This window comes from Triturus cristatus, chromosome 7 (genome assembly GCF_964204655.1).
Source record: "Triturus cristatus chromosome 7, aTriCri1.1, whole genome shotgun sequence".
NCBI classification, from domain to species: Eukaryota; Metazoa; Chordata; class Amphibia; order Caudata; family Salamandridae; genus Triturus; species Triturus cristatus.
The window spans coordinates 111,290,765-111,312,578 of NC_140590.1; the positions used below are offsets into that span (position 1 = coordinate 111,290,765).

General features: G+C 45.3%; 1 protein-coding gene across 2 annotated transcripts in view; it reads right to left on the minus strand.

The window, feature by feature from the left end:
• The window catches only part of LOC146808954 (chemerin-like receptor 1), a 130,492-nt gene that overhangs the window by 51,242 nt on the left and 57,436 nt on the right, over nt 1-21,814 (minus strand). The window contains exon 1 of one of the 2 annotated variants that reach the window (XM_085615751.1): nt 12,445-12,459. The exons of the other annotated variant lie outside the window; for it this stretch is intronic. The gene's annotated coding sequence lies outside the window, so the exon portion shown is untranslated. Of the gene's footprint in view, nt 1-12,444; nt 12,460-21,814 lie in introns of those variants that run through there. 2 annotated transcript variants of the gene reach the window in all.

Here is a 21,814-nt window from a genome sequence, read left to right on the forward strand (position 1 = left end):
TTCTCGGTGACCTTCGCCAGCAACGGGAGCAGGGAGATGGGTTGGAAGTTCTTGAGGTTCTTGGGGTCCGCCTTGGGTTTCTTGAGTAAGACGTTGATCTCTGCGTGCTTCCAGCTCTCCGGGAAGGTAGCTGTCTCGAAGGAGATGTTGATGGTTTTCCGTAGATGGAGTGCGATGGTGGTGCTGGCTTTGTTGAAGATGTGGTGAGGGCATGGGTCTGACGGGGATCCGGAGAGGACAGAGTTCATGATCTTGATGGTGTCCTTGTCGTTGATGTGGGTCCAGGAGATCAGGCGGTTGGTGCGGGTGGTGATCGTGGGGGTAGAGGTCTCGGTGGTTGCCGGTGCGGTTGCGGTGTTGAAGCTGTCATGGATGTCTGCAATCTTGCGGTGGAAGAAGGTGGCTAGCGAGTCGCACAGGTCTTGTGAGGGTGGAATGTCGTTGGTGTTGGAGCTGGGGTTGGAGAGATCCTTCACGATGTTGAAGAGCTCTTTGCTATTGTGTGCGTTGTTGTCTAGGTGGTCTTTGAAGGAGGTCCTTTTGGCGGATCTGATGAGGTGGTGGTGTCTGTGGGTGGCGTTCTTGTGGGCTGCGTAGCTTTCCGGTGTTAGTTCTCGGATCCAGTTCTTCCCTAGCTTTCGGCAGGTTTGCTTGGAGGCCTGGAGGTCTTCGGAGAACCAGCTAGCTTTCTTTCTGGTGTAGCTGTTGTAGGGTTTCTTGAGCGGGGCAAGGGTGTTGGCGCAGTCGTCGATCCACTGTCTGAGGTTGCGGGCTGTGGCATCGGGGTCGGTCGGGTCTGTGGGAGGGCTTCGGGCGAGGGTGGTGGTTAGCTGTTCTTCAGTGACTTTGCTCCAGCAGCGGCGAGGCATCTGCTGGGTGAGGTGGTGTGTAGTGGGTTTCCGGAAGGTGAAGTGGATGCAACGGTGGTCGATCCAGTGGAGTTCGGTGGTGTGGTTGAAGAAGATGTGGGAGCTTTCTGAGAAGATGGCGTCCAGAGTGTGGCAGGCGGAGTGGGTGGGTGTTGTGACTAGTTGTCTGAGTCCGAGGTTGGCAAGGTTGTCAATCAGGGCAGAAGAGTTGGAGTTGTTGTTGTTCTCGAGGTGGAAGTTCAGGTCCCTGAGGAGGATGTAGTCCGTGGAGGCAAGGGCATGTGTGCTGACAAAGTCGGCGATGGAGTCGCTGAACTGTGGTCAGGGTCCCGGGGGTCTGTAGACAAGGGTTCCTCTGAGGGTGGTATTGGGGTTGGTGTGGATCTGAGAGTGCAGGTGTTCGGCGGTGCTGAGGGTGTCATCGCTGTATGTCGAGATTTTGAGAGTGTTCCTGTGGACGATGGTGATTTCTCCTCCTCTGTTGGTGCGGTCCTTGCGGGTGATCTTGTAGCCTTCTGGGATGGCTATGGCGATGTCCAGTGCCGAGCAGGTGTTCAGCCAGGTCTCCATCAGGAAGAGGACGTCTGGGGTGTTGGAGTCCAGTAGGTCCCAGAGTTCAATGGCGTGTTTATATGCAGAGCGGGTGTTGAGAAGGATGCATCTGAGGTAGTTGGGTTCTTTGGTAGGTGGGTTGGCGGGCCTGACACTGGTGAAGCTGCAGTTCCGGCAGGAGAAGGGTCCGTGGGTGCACTTCGGGGCGACCTGGCAGCAGGTGCGTGATCGTCTGGCACTGACTACGTGGAGGGTGCTGGAGTCGTAGCGGATGCGGGAGTAGTGGCGCTTGCGGGGGACAGAGGTCCTGGTGCTGGGCACGGTCCGGGCACGGACGGGCTTGCCTTAGGTGTGCCTTTGGTGCGCCAGTGGCGCGGCCGCTGCGTGGCCTCCATATGAGGGGATGTGGAAAGGAGGAGCAGCTGGGAGGCGGGAGCGGGGCGGCGAATGGGAGTGCAGGGGGCGGGGCTGCAGGGATGCAGCGGCAGAAAACCGGGGAGGAACAGCAATTAGGCACAAAAAAGAAAACAATTTAGGCACAAAAAAGAAAACAATTTAGGCACAGAAAGAAAACAAGTTAGGCACAGAAACAACAAGGTTTAAGCACAACAATGCGGGTACAGGCCGCGAGGCAGGCAAAGACAGGCAGAGCCATGCAGCAGCGTGGGGAGCGACCTGCCTGCGAGCAGGGTCAGAGTTCACTCCTTTCTCCATTGCATGGCCTCCATATGAGGGGATGTGGGAGGGAGGAGCAGCTGGGAGGCGGGAGCGGGGTGGCGAATGGGAGTGCAGGGGGGCGGGGCCGCAGGGACGCGAAAATGGGTGAGGAACAGCAATTAGGCACAAAAAAGAAAACAATTTAGGCACAGAAAGAAAAACAAGTTAGGCACAGAAAGAAAACAAGTTAGGCACAGAAACAACAAGGTTTAAGCACAACAATGCGGTACGGGTGGTGAGGCAGGCAAGACAGGCAGAGTCGTGCAGCAGCGGGGGGAGCAACCTGCCTGCGAGCAGGGTCAGAGGTCGCTCCTTTCACCTCTGCGCGGCCTCCATATGAGGGGATGTGGGAGGGAGGAGCAGCTGGGAGCGGGGCGGCGAATGGAAGTGCAGGGTGGCAGGGCCGCTGGAACGCAGTGGCGGGAAAACGGGCGAGGAGCAGCAATTAGGCAAAAAAAGGAAAACAATTTAGGCACAAAAAAGAAAACAATTTAGGCACAAAAAGAAAACAAGTCAGGCACAGAAAGAAAACAAGCTAGGCACAGAAACAACAAGGTTTAAGCACAACAATGTGGGTACGGGCAGCGAGGCAGGCAAAGACAGGCAGAGCCGTGCAGCAGCAAGGGGAGCGATGCACAACAAGCATTTTTGGCATTGTGGCAGCTGATGCTGAAAGCACCGACCGCCGCAATGTTAAAAATGTAGGATGGGCCTGCCTGTGTGGCGGGCGCATCCTAATCACCCCCACGGGACCGCCACACTTATGGCGGGCGGCCCCTTTTTACGACAGGATGGCGGGCGGACTTTCCTAATGATGCCCACAGTATCAAGAGCCTACCATACATGAGTAAACAAACAAAATTATAAAACACTAGAATAGTAACGCAATAAAAATACTAGTAGCATAGTAATAACATAAAGAATATTAATTTCCACCACAATAGTAAAAAGAATATCTCACATTTCTTATTTATCTATTTCTGAAGGTTACCTTTGTATGCCAGCAACTTATTGAGATTGAATATTCTCCCATCCTCCACATTGACACCCCACCAGATGGTACCAAGATGACAGAACCAACATTAACGAGGCTGATAAAGATGACGAAGAGCAGAAAGGACAATATTCCTTTGATTCCTTCCCAGAAAGGTGTAAGCAGTCTAGTCTATCTTTTGCCCACAGAAATGCCCTTCTTCCTCCACCAGAGGGTAATCGAAATCAAAGTACTGACAATCACTTCATGAAGAAAGTATATGAGGTTTAATGTTTCTACCTCCTATTCCAGCAAACAATGCAGTCTATTAATTGAGGAGGCTATCATATCCAGAAGACAGGCTTCCAGCAGGACAGCATGATGAGCCTGCAAAGGAACTGAACAGTTTCAGCTCCCCTCAATTAATTCTGATGTCTGGCTCCATGAAAACACAACAGCAAGCGCGCACGGTACAACATGCCTGTACATATACAATGGACCCCACAGCAGCACACAACACTCCGTTGTAGTGTAGTCTGAATGAGGTGGCCGCTTGACCTACGAGTTCTCCTCGCTGTTTGAACGCATCAATCAGCACATGCATATATCAAGCGCTTAGGGCTCTTCGGACAGTCAGGTAACTGAAAACCCTAGCCTTTGTTTTGAGCCTGTTAGCCTAAACTTGGCATTGGTCGATGAAATGGCTCAAAATTTAGTAGAGCGCAAATCAACTTGAAGAGACAGTCGAGTATGAAAAAGTCTGATTAACGAGACTGAAACAAGCAGATGTGGTAGGGATAGCTCACCATGGGTTTCCAAATAGGCTGAAAATCATTGGTGAGGCGTGCCATCCGATCCTCGTCGCCACTGTGAACATCCAAGAGGACAGAGGTTCTTCAGGTTTGCATTATTATTGAAAGGCACATCAGCCACACCCCATTAGCTCTCCTGGACGGGCCTCTATGATCAGATTAGAAACTTCTGGTCGGTTCATCACTAGCGAGGACCGCCATCTATAATATTCCATTTCATAACATTCCAAATCCACTTAAGGAATACCACATACATCCTCTCAGGACCTATTATACATATCACCTAAGCCACTCTAGGGGAGGGAACATGCCTCACTGCCACTGGAGGGACCACAAGATATTCAAAAGCTGCAGATCACGTGATTGGCCTGTTCTGGACATCAGGGGAAGATATTGACTGCCCTCTCAGACAGTACCTGGTACAATAGTCACCGGTCTCCGGACGTATTCTAAGACCATGCAAGACAGAAGATACCAAACAACAAGGATTTGAATTGCTGCTGCATCCTCTCTCCACCCACATCTGGGAAGCATCCAGAGTGTACACAGTTGCATTGCTGCTAGCTATTAGGAGATGGAAGACCTTACATGCCTGCAAGAGGAGCCGTAGTATACCTGTCAGCAGAAATGACACCCGCCAGCTGTGACAGCCATGACGCCGTTGACGGGACATATGTGAATGGAGTACAACCCTCTGCCCCGCACCAGGACCTACTTAATGCTGGCCGCAGCATGGATGTGCAGTGAACGCGGCCAGTGGGCACACAGCTGGCACACTGGAAGCGCATCAAAGACAAGCCCATCTGCACCCAGCTACACCCGTTTGTGTCTGGACCGCACTCAGCTCCTGGAACTCTGCTCCTCCCCCCTCATGCTGCTAACCTGCTATGACCTCCTGGTACTCAAATTCTACCACTTCTCATCACTTCATTCTGTACACACCTCAAAACCCTAAGGGAACGTTCTCCTGCTCTTCTTGCAAGATTTTATGCACTTAGTAATACTGAACACTGACCACAACTGCACCATTACAGACAGCACCCTACACCACACTCTTCACTCCCTTGCATGCTCCTCAAAACCTTTTCACACACTAAACACACCAAAGAGATCTGGGACCTGCTGCATGACAACGCCCCTAATCTACTTTTCGTCATAGAAACTTGAGTGAACCCTGCAACGGCACCTAACATCTCCACAGCCATCCCCCCAGCTACAAAATCACCAGGCAAGATAGACTTAACAAGCCCAGAAAAAGAATCACCATAATCCACAAGAACACGGTTAGATGCACTGCCTCCATGGACATGTCATTTGCCAACATGGAGCACCTGTTGTTCAAGCTTCACATCACACCCTACTTCACTCCCAGCGGCACTCTCATTTACAGACCACTTGGACCATGCACCATCTTCACCAACACCATCAGAGACTTTGTCACACCACTGGACCTTGGCACTAGCAGTTACATCCTACTTGGAGACCTGAACTTCCATTGGGAGTACCATGCAGACCCCAACTCAAAAGCACTCATAGAAGACATAGGATGCCTTAGCATAACCCAACAAGTAAAGGGACCTACCACATTGTTGGATACCACCTGGACCATGTCTTCACCATCTTTGACGAAATCAGACTTAACAAGCCCACACCAGTCTCCTGGATAAATCACACCCAAATTCAGCATCCCCTTCTTGGTCCAACGCACATGCACCGTCAGACCACCCTGCCAAACCTGGAACAGCATCACTGACAAGTTTTGGAACACCACTCTCAACATCAACCACCCAAACACAGCAACAGCCACCCAAAGCCATCAAGAATTTCAACAATTGAATCACCTCTTGTGCCAACTCCTTGGCTCCCCTCAAACACAGAAACAATGAAAGTTCTAGTCACAAGGTCAGGTGCATTGTGGAACTCAAACTGCTGAAATGCCGCTGCAAACAAATGGAGCCCAAAGGGAGAATGAGCCAGGACAATAAAGATAGGAGCACCTACAAATCGACCCTGAGATGCTAAAACCAAATGATCCAGACCACCAAACGCACTGCTCTGGCTGACCAAATGAAAGCCAGAACCAACAGAAGCCAATAAATGTTCACCACTGTGAAGAATTTTACCTGACTATTGTCTGCCTGCAGGACCTCTAAAACAATTTCTCAATTCTTCAGTAACAAAGTCACCGCCATTCACAGCACCTTCAACTTACTACTGGACCATACAGGCCCCTCTAAACGGCTCCCGACCTTATCCAAAGAACGAATGCTAACCACATGGACCATCATCACCCCAGAATAAACCATCGCCACCATGAAGTCCATCCACTGAAGGGCACCATCGGACCCCTGCCCCTACCAGGCCTACTGGAGAGGACTGCAACCCATCAGTGCCATGCTCACACCCATTCAGAATTCGTCCACCACTTACATCACCTTCACAGGCACTTGGAAACACACAAATGCCTTCCCATTGCTGCAGAAACCCTCAGCTGACCATTAAACGCTCACCAACAATAGACTGTCCTCCCTGTCTAAGATCTTAGGACAAATCATCCAAAGACACCTCATCAACTATCTCAATGACCAACTCCTCAATACCACAAAGTCTGGTTTCAGACCCAACCACAGCATGGTAACTGCCTCACCACCACCATGGATGATACCTAAATAACACTGGACAGAGGAAACACACCGGCCATTATCCTCTTCGACCTCTCCCAAGCATTTGACATGGCCTTCCCTTCCACCTTCATCTAACACCTTCATAAAATCGAAATCCAAGGACATGAACACCAATGGATCTGCTCCTTCCTGAATGGAAGGATCTAATCAGTCAGCCTTACACTGTAAACCTTGGACGCCCGTGACCTCATCTGCAGAGCTTCACAAGGTCTCTTCATGAGCTGGACCCTTTTCAATGCATGCATGATCCCTCCAGCAAGCATCATCTGCTCTCATGAAATCAATGTCCTCTCCCATGCCAACTACGTGCAACTCATTCTCTCCCTTATGGAAAAGATGCCCAGTACCCGGATAAAGTTCAATGCATACATGGCTCAAATCAACCACTGGATGGAGACTAACTGTCTAAAGCTGAAGACCTACAAGACTTAAATCATGATCTTTGGGAAAACACTTCACATTGGGACTCATTCTGATGACCAACACGCTAGGACTGACACCCAGCCCCACCATTCACTCCAAGAACGTTGGGACTGTCAACAGCAAACTCGACATGACCACCCAAGTCAACGTCATCTCTGCCTCATGCTTCCATATCCTGAAGATGCTGTGGAAGATTTTCAAATGGCTCCCAATCAGCAAACAGAAAACCATTACCCATGCCCTGATCACAAGCAAGCCTGACAATGGAAACACCTCTATGCTGGGATCCACTAAAACACTCACCAGAAGGCTGCAGACCATTCAGAACTCTGTGGCCAAAATAACGTAACCTCCCATGCCGCACTCACATCTCATCACACCTGAAGAAGATCCACTGGTGCACCATATGCAAAATAGCACAATTCACACTCCTCGACCCCACTTTCAAGGCACTACATAACACTGACCCAGTATACCAGTAATTGCATCTGCTTTCACAAACGTTCCAGACATCTCCACTCATCTGGACTCCTGCATGTACACATCCCATGCATTTGGAAAACAAGATCCAATGGTCGAACCTTCTGCTACAGCACTACTAAAGCATGGAACGACCTCGCACTACACATGAGAGGCTCCTCACTTACTGATTTCCGCAAGAAGCTGAAGACCTGGCTTTCTGAGTTGTTCCACTAGGCCCTGGATTTGGCTAGGCTCACACCAGCTCAGACCCAGGATATGCGTCTGGGTGATAGCATGCTCTACAAATCTGCAAAGCATACCCTTTAAAAGAATAAGCAGCAATAGTTTAGTGCCAGGGAGCCAGCAGCTACTGCAGTCAACTTCTGATGACAACTGCTGCTGTACCATCTTTAGAGATTCAAACATTAGGTGAATGACAATGGAATCTCACCAATATTGGCGATTCTTGGTTCTGAATAGATCATTTGTAGATCCCTATCAAACCACTGCCTGAAAAGAGAGATAGCTGAAGTACTGGTAGGAAGAGGCATAGGTAAATAAATGGTCAATGGGACTCATAGGTCTGTAGATATTCAGATGAAGTTTGGATTCTTCATGTCCTCCTAACTGTTCCCACATCCTAGCTAGAAATTCGAGCAGTAAGAGCAGAGCCCACCCCGAATAGCATCCCTAAGCAGCAGAGCAGTGTCCTCCATGGGGCTGGCTATTCATCCCTCCATGGACCCAAGCCCAATCCCTCAGACCTTTACCAAGGCATGTGGCCGATGCTTGTTCAGGAGAGTCGGTAAAGCCAGCAGGTCTCTGGTATGTAATTATTACCCCCTTTTTTCTGGGTATCACTTGCTAGCTCTGCATCTACACTCATACACCCAGAGGTGGCACGTGGCTGCATGAACTCCTCGCCTCACCTTCTCTGGCCAGAGACGTGGTTAGTAAACCCTTGTTCTAGCGGCTCATTGCCAAGGACCTCTGTGGCAAGCCTTCAAATAAAGAATGCAGTTATGGCCAATGCAGTCTGCAGTGATCAGGACTTATTTCTTTACAAACCACAGTCCAGTGCTGTAGTGATGTGAGTGAAGGGATATTTCCTCTATCATCGCTCTAAAAGTGGTGGTGTTGGCCCATTATTTGTGCAGCCAGCCATGAATCTATTATCCTCCACGCCCTCTCACCTCACACCTCCTCGCTCCTTTTTGGCTCATGACGGTTCTAGCTGCGTTCCTTAAATGATCCACCACATGACACTAGCTGGCAGCTGAACTCTTTTCAGAGCGGGTGCATCCATGCGTGCTAATGACTGCACACCATAATATTTCTCACCAAAGTTCCAAAGAACAAGGAGCACTCACGGGTTGACACAAATCCAATTTATTGGTCCTAAGTTTGTGGGCAGGCAGACGCGTTTCGACTCCCAAGTGTCTTTATCAATGCCACTTCAAGTGAGTTTGTTACCATTGTTGGTTTTTATATCCATCAGCCACTCTCATTGGTTGATTTTCCTGTAGTAGGTGTATTTCATACAAGTCCCACAACGCTCTTGGTTTTTGTAAACGACGATTTGTATCGGCTTTCGTGTCGCTCCTTCTCGGCTCAAGACAGTTCTAGCTGCGTTCCTTAAATGATCCACCAAATGTCACTAGCTGGCAGCTGAACTCTTTTCAAAGCGGGTGCATGAGCCGAAATGGAGCGACATGAAAGCCGATACAAATTGTCATTTACAAAAACCAAGGGGCATATTATCAAGACAGGAGATAAAATATTGCCGCTTTAGCGGCAGAAAACTGCCGCTAAAACGGGGATAATGGGCTTGATAATATGCTCTATGGAATCCCAATTGAAGCCCATGTTAGACGTACTTCACATTTTAATATGCCCCCTGGAACGCAAATTACAAAACGAACGCCTGCATGTGTGCCTTTTCCTGATGTGGAAATAATGGCTGAGCGAGGGGAAAAGAACACAAATAGAGTGGAATTGTTCCCTGTGCAAACAAGCACCAACTAAAATCAGGACGTACTTCAACCAGAGAAGTGCATTGTGGCACTTGTATGAAATACACCTACTACAGGAAAATCAACCAATGAGAGTGGCTGATGGATATAAAAACCAACGATGGTAACAAACTCACCTGAAGTGGCATTGATAAAGACACATGGGTGTCGAAACGCGTCTACCTGCCCACAAACCTGAAAACAATAAATTGGATTTGTGTCAACCCGTGAGTGCTCCTTGTTCTTTGGAACTTTGGTGAGAAATATAGATATATATTACATTACATTTTATATATTTACTTCATCACATTTCAAATACTTGCAGTTTCAGATACGGGGCGATTGAAGGGGCATATCAACAAGCAGGCGCTAAAAAATTATCGCCGCTTTTGTGGCCGTTTTCGGCCAAAAAGCGGCGATAATTTTATCGCCTGATTAGCAAGGTCACGCTAACGCGTGAAACCTTGCTTTAGCGTCAGGATTCCTAACGCCCAGCTTTGCATCTCTAATGAGATGCAAAGTGGGCGTTCCTGACCTGGCATGACAGGAGAAATGTCGCTAAGCGACATTTCTCCTATCATCAAGCCTAACGCTATGAAGCATAGCGTCAGGAAAAGTAGCAATAACCCCTGTTATCGCTACTTTCCTTACGCCTGCTTCAGGACTGACTTAGCCATGATATCCTATGGAAGGTGGATATCATGGCTAAGTTTGTGAGACCCTATCAACAAGCTAACGTGAGATTATCGCTGGGTTTCCAGCGATAATTTCACGTTAGGCAGTTAGCACTAGGATTTTTATCGCCGATGAGATAAGCGTTGCTGATAGCACGCTATCTCAGCGATAAAAATCGGCGCTAGCAGGCGATAATTATCCAAGCGCTAACTGCGCTCAGAGATAATTATCGCCGGTTGTTGTTGATATGCCCCCTAGTCTAGACGTTTATCGTAGGCACCTGCGTAAACAAAAGTGACGCTATGCAACGTAAAGCAGTACTAATGGTAACGTGGTCCAAAACGTGCTAAAGAATTTTTGCGTCAAAGCACGTTTGGGAGCAAGCTGAGAAGGAGCATTGCGCGTAACGTAGCGCAAAACTTCTGCTAACATATGCTAAGTGTGCGTTACGAGGCAGGTATCGTGCGCACCTCCGTAACATTGTGCACTAACCCATACCTACTAAAGTCATCCGCAGCTGGGCCACCTAGCGCTGAATGAAAACATAAAGCCATGTGAAAACAGCTGCAAACACTGGGCACGAGCTGAGTCAGATGACATTTTTCCATGCATGATATACGCAACTTTTACAAAACTTACATGTCTTCCGCGGGCCACCTTCAGGCTGTCATATAAGTGATGTCACATGCACAAATCAAGCAGGCTCCATAGGGCCCGTGCACGGCTGCAAAATGCTAAATTGTGCTTTGGAGTGGGTGAGCTTCACCCTATTTGCACTTGCCTTGCCAATTACATCATCAGTTTACTATATTTTGTAAATGCGATGCTGCGCTATGTTTTTCCAATGTATGCAACACAAGACTGTTGATCACCATGCCGCTTTGCAATGCGTGAATATGACTCAATCTTCCCCTACATGCTTTCCCAAGAATAATTAAATTTCCATCGCAAGTATTAGAACCTGGGGGCATATTATCAAAACAGACGATAAAATTATCGCCGCTTTAGCAGCAGAAAACGGTGATAATGGGCTTGATAATATGCGCTATGGAATTCCAATTGAAGCTCAGGTTAGATGTGAAGGACATCTAACCTGAGGTTCAATTGGAATTCCATAGCGCATATTATCCAGCTCATTATTGCCGTTTTAGCTGCAGTTTTCTCCCGCCAAGCGGCGAAAATGTTCTCGCCTGTCTTGATAATATGCTCCCTTGCAGATTCTCTTCCAGATTTAGGAGCTCCTTTACAAATCAGAGGTTGCCACCGAACTTTAAATCTGGCCCTTCAGGTAGTTGATCCATTATTGGATCTGGTTGACACCCTTTGATTGTTGCGTTGTGCTTTTTAGTGTTCATTTTCACTTCAGGACTGGATAGTTGTATTCCATTTTCTAGGACTGGTATGCTCTAAAAACAAACACTTACGGGCAGATTCACAAGCCCCTTGCGCTGCCAGTACGTCACTTTCTGTGACGCACTGCCAGTGCATTTCTCTGTCCCATATTTACAAGGACAGGAAAAGACACCCTGCGTGGCTTTTCCTGTCCTTGTAAATATGGCCCCTTTACATGAAGCACATTGCGTGAAAGGTGCGTTCCATGGGTGTTGCTGTGGGTGTTCCCACGCAACAACCGTGGAACAAGACACATTTCCAGATTTACGAGGATTCGTAAACCTCGAATTGCGTCAGTATGCAACGCCACACTAGGGGTGGCATACCGAGGAGCAACGAGGAGAAATGTTTTAATTTCTCCTTCTTTCTTCCTCTTTCAATGAGTGCTGCATTCTACAGCATGCATTGAAAGAGGAAAATGCCTGTAGTCATTGTTTTGGTGCCGGAAGGTGCCCCTTCCTGCACAAAAACTATCTCCCCATGACGTAGACATCCTTGCACCATGGTGCAAGGGTGCCTGCGCCGCCACATGGAAGCAGTTTGTGTGCCAGCGCCAGGGAGAGCACAGGAATGCAACATATCATTGTAAATATGTCGCATTCCTGTGCTCTGAAAGTGCCGTAGTGTGGCGCGGCCAAAGGGCTTGCGGTGCCACGCTGCGGCACCTTCTTGTAAATCTGCCCCTTAATACATTAAGGTGACTTATTCTGTGCCATTCTAGCCCTACCACCATTCTGAAAGGACCTGACACATTTCTGGCCACCTTTAATCTGACCAGGCTGTAATTGTAAACTATATTTCATAGCACTTAGAAATAGATTGTGCTCCTTCTAGCTCCCCCCCCCAAATATGTTGGTAATAAATTAAACTCACCTTCCCTTCTTCTCGTCTTGGTGCAGGATGAGTTTCCTGCAGCAACTGCTGTTATCTAACTGAGTTTTGCACAATCACAGTTGTTGTGCCATCTTCCTGTTCACTACTCGCTTTTGTATTGCTCAATATCCTGGGACCTGTTGCTGACTTTGCTGAAGAGCAAAGCACTGGCATCGAAGTCTGATGCCCCTCTCAGATTTATTTATTTAAGTGATCGGTCTTTTAAAAAAAAAAAACATTACACCAATAACATTTAAATAGTACTACTGCATACTTATATAAACACGTAAAATCATTAGTAGAATTTTTACATGGTTGGTCTACAACATACTTCTATACATCAATTTTCTAAAATTTTGTTTAAAATGTAGATTTGGGAGCTCTTGTCTTTGTAACAGTCTATTGCGATCTCCACGGAGTTTCAGCCAATTACATTTAAAAGTTTTACCCCCTGCATACGAGAGGGATTGAGGCCCCGTCAAGCCAGGTGAATACGGTTTCTCTGCACGTTCGTATGTTCATACTATTCAGTAGTGCTTTTATTAGTGTCTTCTGTTCTTTTAGTAACTTCGGGCATACACAAAAAATATGTTGAATCGATTTGTATTTGTATCCACAAAGTCTCACTTATCACTTTTATCCTTACATGCTGGGATTAAATCTTTTGTTTCCCACATGCCAAGACGCAGCCTCATAAATTGATGTTTTACGGTAGGCGAGAAATAGGCTGATAAATATTCCTGTGGCTTCCTTTTTCCATATGAACTGATAAACGTCCAGGCGTGCCGTCCTAGCAGTTAGGTATTATCATCCGTTGAATGACACAAGAGTTTTATTGTGGTGTTAATTAATTTGTTAAAAGCCTTTTTCCCTATGCTGAGATTCCAAATGTCTTGCACAGACAGATCGTCTATCACCTGGTTTAAATAACTACCCCAGGATCCGTGCATCCTTTTTTCTTTTTGTCTGCCTATTTCTTTCCAGCATAGTTGGTCTATGGACCCGCTTTCAGAGGCACCTAACCTCCAACATAATTTAATGAAGGCGCCTTTGCTCCGAAATTCCTGATTTTGTAAGCCAAACTCTAGCCGTACCTGGGCAGGTGATGCACATTGTCGGATATGCAAAACTTTTTTATAGACATTTGTTTGTATTTTGTTCAAAGCAGGGATGTCACAACCTTTCATTATTTCAGTGCCATAGGTTACTGTTGGCATTAACTGTGCCTGCATGACAGTTAATAGTTTACCGTATGATGGACAGCTTAATTTCTTTTTTAGAACGTTAAAACCATATATCAGGTTTTGAGATTTTTACCTCATTGAGGTGAGCTGTGATTTATGGCTCAATTTTTGTTCTACCATGCCCCTCTCATCATACCAGTTTTTCAAAGGATGGCAGTGCAAGACACTGAAAGAAATACGCACACTCATGTCTCCTCTCCTTGCAAGCCATTTTACATAATTGCATGCGTTTCTCTCCTGGCCTCGCACAATTCACAACCACACCAAAGTGCATTAAAAAGAACAGTACAGGTTGGGGGTACGGTGGGGTAAGGGGCGAGCTTGAGCAGCTCAAATATGACTGTCCTATAGTGTGGTTCCTTCGGCCATCCTATTAATTCCTCTGGTTGTTCCCTTTTCTGTGTGTTGAAATGTTTCCCTCTAGCCAGTGTTCTATCTGTTTTGTGTGTCCGTGAAGACTGCAATGCTGCTATCTATGCAGCACCTGGGCTGCATATGAGCTAGGTTTAAAATGCAGCTGCTTGTGCCACCCTGAACCCTATGAGAGATACTATATGTATTGCTGCTTTTACATCCTGTTGCAAGCACTTAAGTGTTCTCTATGCCCTTCTCCCCCTCGTCTTTGAGTTATGCACTCATTTGCAGTGTCAATCTGGTTGGAAAATTGACTTGACTAGGCTGAAGTACTACAGGCAGAAGGACTGTCCAGAAGAAATTGAGAGGAAAGGGCAGACAGTATGCTGTTTAGGAAGTGGCAGGACAACAGGCAAAGAGAGGAAGGAATGAATGAAAGGGGAGAGGAAAAGGAAAACAATGAAAATGAAGATGCCAACCCTTGATAAGATAGACCATTGCAAATACCACGGCATTGCTCTCCTTCCCTTTTCAGCTAAGCTCTACAGTGGGCAACTTGTTCTCAAATCAGTATCATGCAGGACAGCATGGCCTCCTCAATCATGTGCAGCAGGAGCAGCCACTGCAGGTAAGTGTGGTGCGGAGTTGGCAGACGAGGGAAAATAACATAAAAAATAGAAAACCACTTGCCTTGTGCTCGCCGCATCGCTGAGTCAGCGATGCGGCGAGAGCAAAGTAAGGTGTTTTCTTTTTTTAATGTTATTTTCCCTCATCGTCTGTTGACTCCCCCCATAACTGCACTTACCTACATACCACCTGCTCCTGATGTGCAGGCAGACTTTCTTTGACATTATAGCGTGATATTGATTGTGCTGTCTGTTAGATCAGTTGGGCTCAAGAGGTCTTCCTACCAAACGTTTTGCCTTCCTCTTCCACCTTTTAGCTGATCTTGTTTTTGCTGGCCTTAGGACTCTGCATACTTTACCACTGCTAACCAGTGCTAAAGTGCCTGTGTTCACACTTCAAAACATCGTGACATTCGGTTAAACCCAATTGACATATTAAATGTACTTACAAATCCCTAGTAAATTAGTACTGCATGTAACCAGGGTCTCCAAATCACATTTTACTAGTGGGCCTGCAGCACTTATTGTGCCACCTGATTAAGTAGCCCTTTCAAACATGTTTCTGACCTGCCACTGCAGCCTGAATGTGCAGTTTCATACTGTCATTTTCACCTGGCAACAGAAACCTTTTGCTAGGCTGAAACCATCCTTTTTAGTACATATAAGTCACCCTAGGATAGGTTCTGGACAGCACAGAGGGGAGGGTGCAGTGTATTTAAAAAGCAGGACATGTACTGTTAAGTTTTTTATGTCCTAGTAGTTAAAACGTCTTCAATTTGATTTTCATTACTGCAAGGCCTTCCTCTCATAGAATTACATTGAAGTTACACTATTAATTATAATAGGCTGTGACTTCTAAATTGGAAAAGGTAACCAGTTCATGTTTCATGTCTTTGGAATTGTAATAAAAAAGTCATCTTTTATGGTGAAATTGGATTTTAAATTACAATTTAAAAAATGCCATCTTAAGAAAGTTGACATTTTCCTGCTTCAGCCAGCCTGTCTTTGGGTCACGTGACTGGGTGTGGTTGACAGTTGGTTTTTTTTGTATTCCTTCTAGACAGTCACACACAATCGAGAGCTTAGATGTGCCTTTGAGAGGCCATCACTTGCAGGATGGGAGGGAGGAGTTGGGCACACCAAGGGATGCATTCCCCCTGTAGTTAGTCTGGGGCCAGGGGTAGGAAGGCAGGAAACCTGTGCATTTCAAAGGGAAACCTCCAGAAGCTTCTCCCACTTCAAAGGCAGAACTGGGTACAAATATTGGACCTCAGACACCAACTCTTCAGTACACATCTGAACCTCTGAATACTCTGACAGGAAAAAGGACTGCTGTGCAGCTTAAAGGACTGTCACTCAGCTGGACTACGTCTCTGAAGGTCTGTGACTTACTATTCTAACCTGCAGCCCTCCTGCCTGGGTGAGAAGGGGTGGACCTGCATCTGTTGAATTCAGGGCCACCAGAGTTACTCCAAGAGATAGTTGGCTGGCCTCCTGACTACACCTCAGAATAGGGTTTGCAGTTCCTGTGGAAGAGGACCGAGAGGTCACTAAGAAGGAAGGGAAGGGCAGGACGGGATACTCCAGGTAAAGGAAGGAAGAAGGGGGGATAGCTCCTATAAGGACTAAATGGCCCCCATGCACCCCGAGAGGTGTCATGCTTCATCATAGGGCAGCGCCTCGTTGGGTCGGCACTGAAATTCCCAATGGGCCCCACAGGGGGGCTCTTTGCCAGAGGTATTCAGTGTTGTTTGCCGAAGGCCCCTGGATGAAGGGGTGTGGGAGCGTGTACGAAATGAGCAGAGTGGGAGTGAGTGTGTGTCTAAAAATAGCTAAAAGAGTCCAAACTAACTTTATTCAGTGGACGCTGATGCTAGGGTTAAAAACCGACTATGTGAGTCGTTGCTGGCTAGGAGAAATACACCTACTGCAGCAAAAAGTGAAGGTGAAGTGCGGGTGGTCAGTGAGTTGACATGTTTCATGCCTCAATTCTCCAAACGGATGAGCCCCATTTCATCAGGATCCGGGGGAGAAAAACCTCATCTACTCTGCAAAAGAAAAATGGTCAAGTCAGTGTACTTAGAGGATCCGTCCCTAGACACATAATTTAAAGTGAAATTCAGGGTGCAAAGAGAGAGTGGGAATAAAAACCATCTACCTTCTGGTAAAACCTAGAAGGGATATTGGGAAGGCCTCAACCTGAATGGCCCGGAAACTTGAACACTGGTGAGGGCGAACAACTTCTTGTAGCTGTTCCTGCTCATGGCTCCTAAACATGTTCGGATGTCAGGATGTGTTTAGAAGCCACTGACCACCCACACTTCACCTTCACTTTTAGCTGCAGTCGGTGTAATTCTCCCAGCCACCAATGACTCACGTAGTCGGTTTTTAACCATAGCATCAGCGCCCACCGAACAAAGCTATTTTTAGACACAAACTCACTCCCACTCTACTCATTTTGCACATGCTATCACACCCCTTCATCCAGAGTCCTTCGGCAAACAACACTGCAGACCTCCAGCAAATAATCCCCCTGCGGGGCCCTTTTGGCATTGCAGTGCCAGCCAATCGAGGAGCTGCCCTATGATGAAGCATGACACCTCTTGGGGTGTGTGAGGGCCCTTGCTCCTTATAGGAGCTCTCCCCCCTTCCTCCCTTTACCTGGAGTATCCCTTCCTTCTTAGTGACCTCTTGGTCCTCTTCCACAGGAACTGCATACCCTACTCTGACCTCTACGCCAAGGGACATGTATGCTGGACCTTCTAAATGCCCCCGTCCCTCCGAGTGAGAACCTCCTGACTAGAGCCTCAGGGACAGAAGGCTCCAACAACCTAGAAACCAGCAACTGGACTCTACCATCTATGAGTTTTACCCATGCCAAGTGCTGCCATCCCAATCCTGCACCATTTGAAGTGGTATTAAGGTGATCTGCAAGCCCATCTGTGAATCCTAACGAACCAATGAATCTCCTCTGCTGCACAGCATATTCTAAAGCAGAACTGATGCATTGTCTCTGCTGCATGGATTCTCCCAGGGCAAACACTCTACAGCGACCTCACAGCATGCATTGGAACCGCCACTGTGCAAAGCTTTACCAGCACAGACCCTTGTATCTCTCATCAATGCCAGTGTCGCCCAATAATGACACCGGACTCCAGATCTCAGCCTTAAAGCTCTGCAAAACTGACACATCACCCAGACTGGGCAATGCATCCTAGTTTCTGGACATTGATTCACAAGTCCCTCATCGTTGGGATCCTCGATGACCATGCAGGACCTTGCAACACAGCCTCACAGCTCTTTGGAACCAACGCATTGCTTTGACTGCATGACGCATCTTCGACACGGAACCTCACAACACTCAACAACCAGGATTGAGGTACTTTTGTTCAGCAGGCCTAGCTGGCCTCTTGTAGCCCTTCTGTGTTCCATTGCTGTCAGCCTTACCTTGTGACTTTGTCCTGGATCAGATATCCATAGTTAGAGATTTGTGCTTTTTGGTGTTATTTTCACTAAAAACTTAAAAATTGCATATCTCCGGTTCTATTGCTTGGATGTTTGTCATTTTGGTCTTGTTTTGTTTATCAGAAAATACTCTATTCTTCTAAACTCATGTAAGATCCCTTTTGTGATATGTTTTCACAGTGTTACTGTTTGAGGTGTTGCCCAAATACTTCACACATTTCCTCCATGTTAAGCCTGACTGCACTGTCCCATGCTATCGAGGGCTGACACAGGTTAATTTGGTGTTTTCTTGCAAATTCTCCCTGACAAATATTGTGGTTGCTGCCTGAGTAGGATTTCTCACACCCTCAACCAGTATTCTAATTTCTTACACTGTTGATCCTGGATGGCCTGAGAGGAGAGGTGTGTGCTGGCTGTGTCAGTGTCCAGGTTCTTTTAGATCTGTTGCCATCTTCACATTTGACATCTTTTGGAAATTATTTTACAGAGGTGGGTTTCCAAGGCACTGTGTTAAACTACATTGCGAAGTCAGTGCCTGGAATACCCACGCACAATTGAATTTAACAAAATACCAGATGTGGTTTGTCAGTATTATTAGCTGTAAGAAATTGGATTATTACGCTAGGGCAATGAAAATCAATTTCAAATAATAATTGCAATCCTTGTCAGGATGAACCACCAGAGTCACTAAATAAACCTGTCCTTAACCCTCTGCTAGCTTGGCACAAAGCAATGAGACTTAACTTAGAGGCAATATGTGCAGTATTTATGCAGTACTCAAAAAGTAATAAAGTGAAAACACAACACAAGAAAAATCCAAACCCAATTTAGAAATATAGAGTACATTTTAATATATAAAATGACACCAAAATGATCGAAAGTAGAAATGGAGACATTTTTCAATTTTGAATTAAAAAGAGAACCAAAAAGCACAAAGTGTCAACCACTGTCATCTGGTCATTCTAGACCAGGTCAAAGACAAAAGGAAACACCAATGGCTTTAGACTGCATTACAGGTACAGGGACCAGGTTTGTCCCAGTGGAAAGTTTACCTTCCAACTTTTATGGAGGAAAAGTGGTCGTCAGCAACGCAATCTGAATCCGAAGAGGGCTCAATAACAATGGCTGGCTGAAGAATAGGGTCCCGGTACAGTTGTCAACAAAGTTGAAAAAAGCTGCGAGTGGGGGAAGTTTGTGCCCAAGAAGACCTCAACATTTATCGAATACTAATCAGTGTTTTGTACCAATGAAGGGGCATATTTACAAGGGCTTAATCTCCGCTTTTTTGACTTAAAAATCCAAAAAAGCGGAGATAAAACTATTGCCCTATTTACAAGAGAGTGCAAACATGCATAATCGCATGTTAGCACCCTTTTTCCCAGCACCTCCCTTTGCATCTCTAATGAGATGCAAAGTGGGTGTCACTGGGCGTACCCCGGATGGACTACCTTGCAAATATCGCTGATGTTCACATCGCAATATTTATAAGGCAGCCCACAGGATTTTAGCAGACGTTAGATTTTGGCAAAAAAGGCCGTTTTCGCCAAAATCTAACATCTGCTAAAATCCTGACTGGGGTGGATTATGCTGATACGACCACAGGGTCGTATCAGAAAGGTTATCGACATTTTGCCAGCGATGTTCCCTGCAAAATGGCGATAACCTCGCTATCGCTGGAATTTCTATCGCCCTGGAGAAACGCGTTGTTAATAACTCGCTACCAGGGCAATAAATTCCAGAGACAGCCTGCGATAAGAAATTTATCGCTAAGCACGGCCAGCAATAATTATCGCTGGCCATTGAAAATATGCCCCGAAGTCCTTTATTTCAGGAGGGCAAACCGTCAAGCTGAGGCTGACTGGCGATTCAACATTGACGGTTGTCACTCCAAAGGCGCCCCTTGTCTCTGCTGGTTCTCCAGGCAGAAAGCTGGCAAAAAGTTGCTAAGTCTCACTTCTTGAAGTTTGGAGACAATTCCTGAGTGTTAATCCTTACGGGATAGGACTCACTTTAGCAGAGACCAAAAGCAAGGTCCAGAGCAGATCCAGTTAGAATTGGGCAGCAAAGTAGTTGCAGTGAGAGAGGCCTCTGGAAGCTTGTTGTGCAGACACCGGTCTGCAATGGCAGGCTTGACACATGTTTAAAAACTACTATGGGTGCCAGTGTGCAGACACTGGCCTGCAATGGCATGCTTCACACATGTTGAAAACCGGTGTTGAGATGGAATATTGAGTTGGAAATGTCGACTTACACAAAAATCGAGTTGGAAATATCGTGATTCAGAAATATCAAATTTAAGGTAAGAAATATTGTTTTAATAAATATAGAAGTCATTAATATTGTTTGCAAAGATATAGTTGTTTAAAACATCGATTTTTAATAGTGTTATGTATTTTAGTTTATATTTTAAATGTTTGTGATGTATGCTTTTTTGCATAACTATTGTTTATGTTTTTAATATATGTGTTACATATTTAGTAGTTATGAATTTTATTTTAATTACATTTCGCATTTTTTAGTTTTGCAGCGGGTTGTGGGTTTATAGGGGAATAGGGTGGGAAGTAATTTAAATATAATAAATTAATGATTATTTTCTATTTATTTAATTTCGATTTTATGGTGTTAATTTTGGGAAGAAATGTATTTGTAATTAATTATTAATTGTTGTGCATTAATATTAATGAATTAATTAATTGATAATTAATTATGGTAATTGTGTAATTTTTTTAGGTGTGGGCTTTGGGGCTTATAGGGGTAAAGGGTGGGAAGTAATTTATTTTTGGTTATTTAATAATTAGCTATTAATTTATATTAATTAATTAAACATTAATTATGGAAATTGTGTAATTAATTTTAGGTGTGGGTTGTGGGGTTTATGGGGTAAAGGGTGGGAAGTAATTTATGTTTAATTAGTTAATCATTCGTTTTTAATATATATTAACTAATTAATTAATTATGGTAATTGTGTGATTTCTTTTAGTGAGATTAAAGTGTGGATAGTAATTTCTTTAATTAATTAATAATTAGCTATTAACTTATATTAATTAATTGATTGAAAATTAATTATGGGAATTGTGTAATTAATTTTAGGTGTGGGCTGTGGTTTTTATGGGGTAAAGGGTGGGAAGTATTTCATGTTTAATTAATTATTAATTAGTTGTTATTTATATTAACTAATAAATTGATAATTAATTATAGCAATCATGTGATTTATTTTAGGTGTGGGTTGTGGGGTTTATAGGGGTGAAGGGTGGGAAGTAATTTATTTTTGATTATTTAATAATTAGCTAATAATTAATTGATTGAAAATTAATTATGGAGATTGCGGTATTAATTTTAGATGTGGGTTGTGAAGTTTATAGAGGTAAAGGGTGGAAAGTAATTTATGTTAAATTAATTAATCATTTGTTGTTAATTATTATTAATGAAATAATTGAAAATTAATTATGTAAATTGTGTAAACACAGTCCCTATGTAAATATGTAAGAACTTCCAATGTCGAGATTTTCTTTCTTCATTTGTTCTTTATTAAATATCTTCTCAAATAGAAATACATCAATGAGATAAAATCCAGTAGCCAACGCGTTTCGTCCGCATAGGACTTCTTCAGTTTTTCTTTAGCCCTGAAAATGAATGGTGTGAATAAAAATTGTAGTCTTCTCAGCCGTCTCTCAAGGTTAG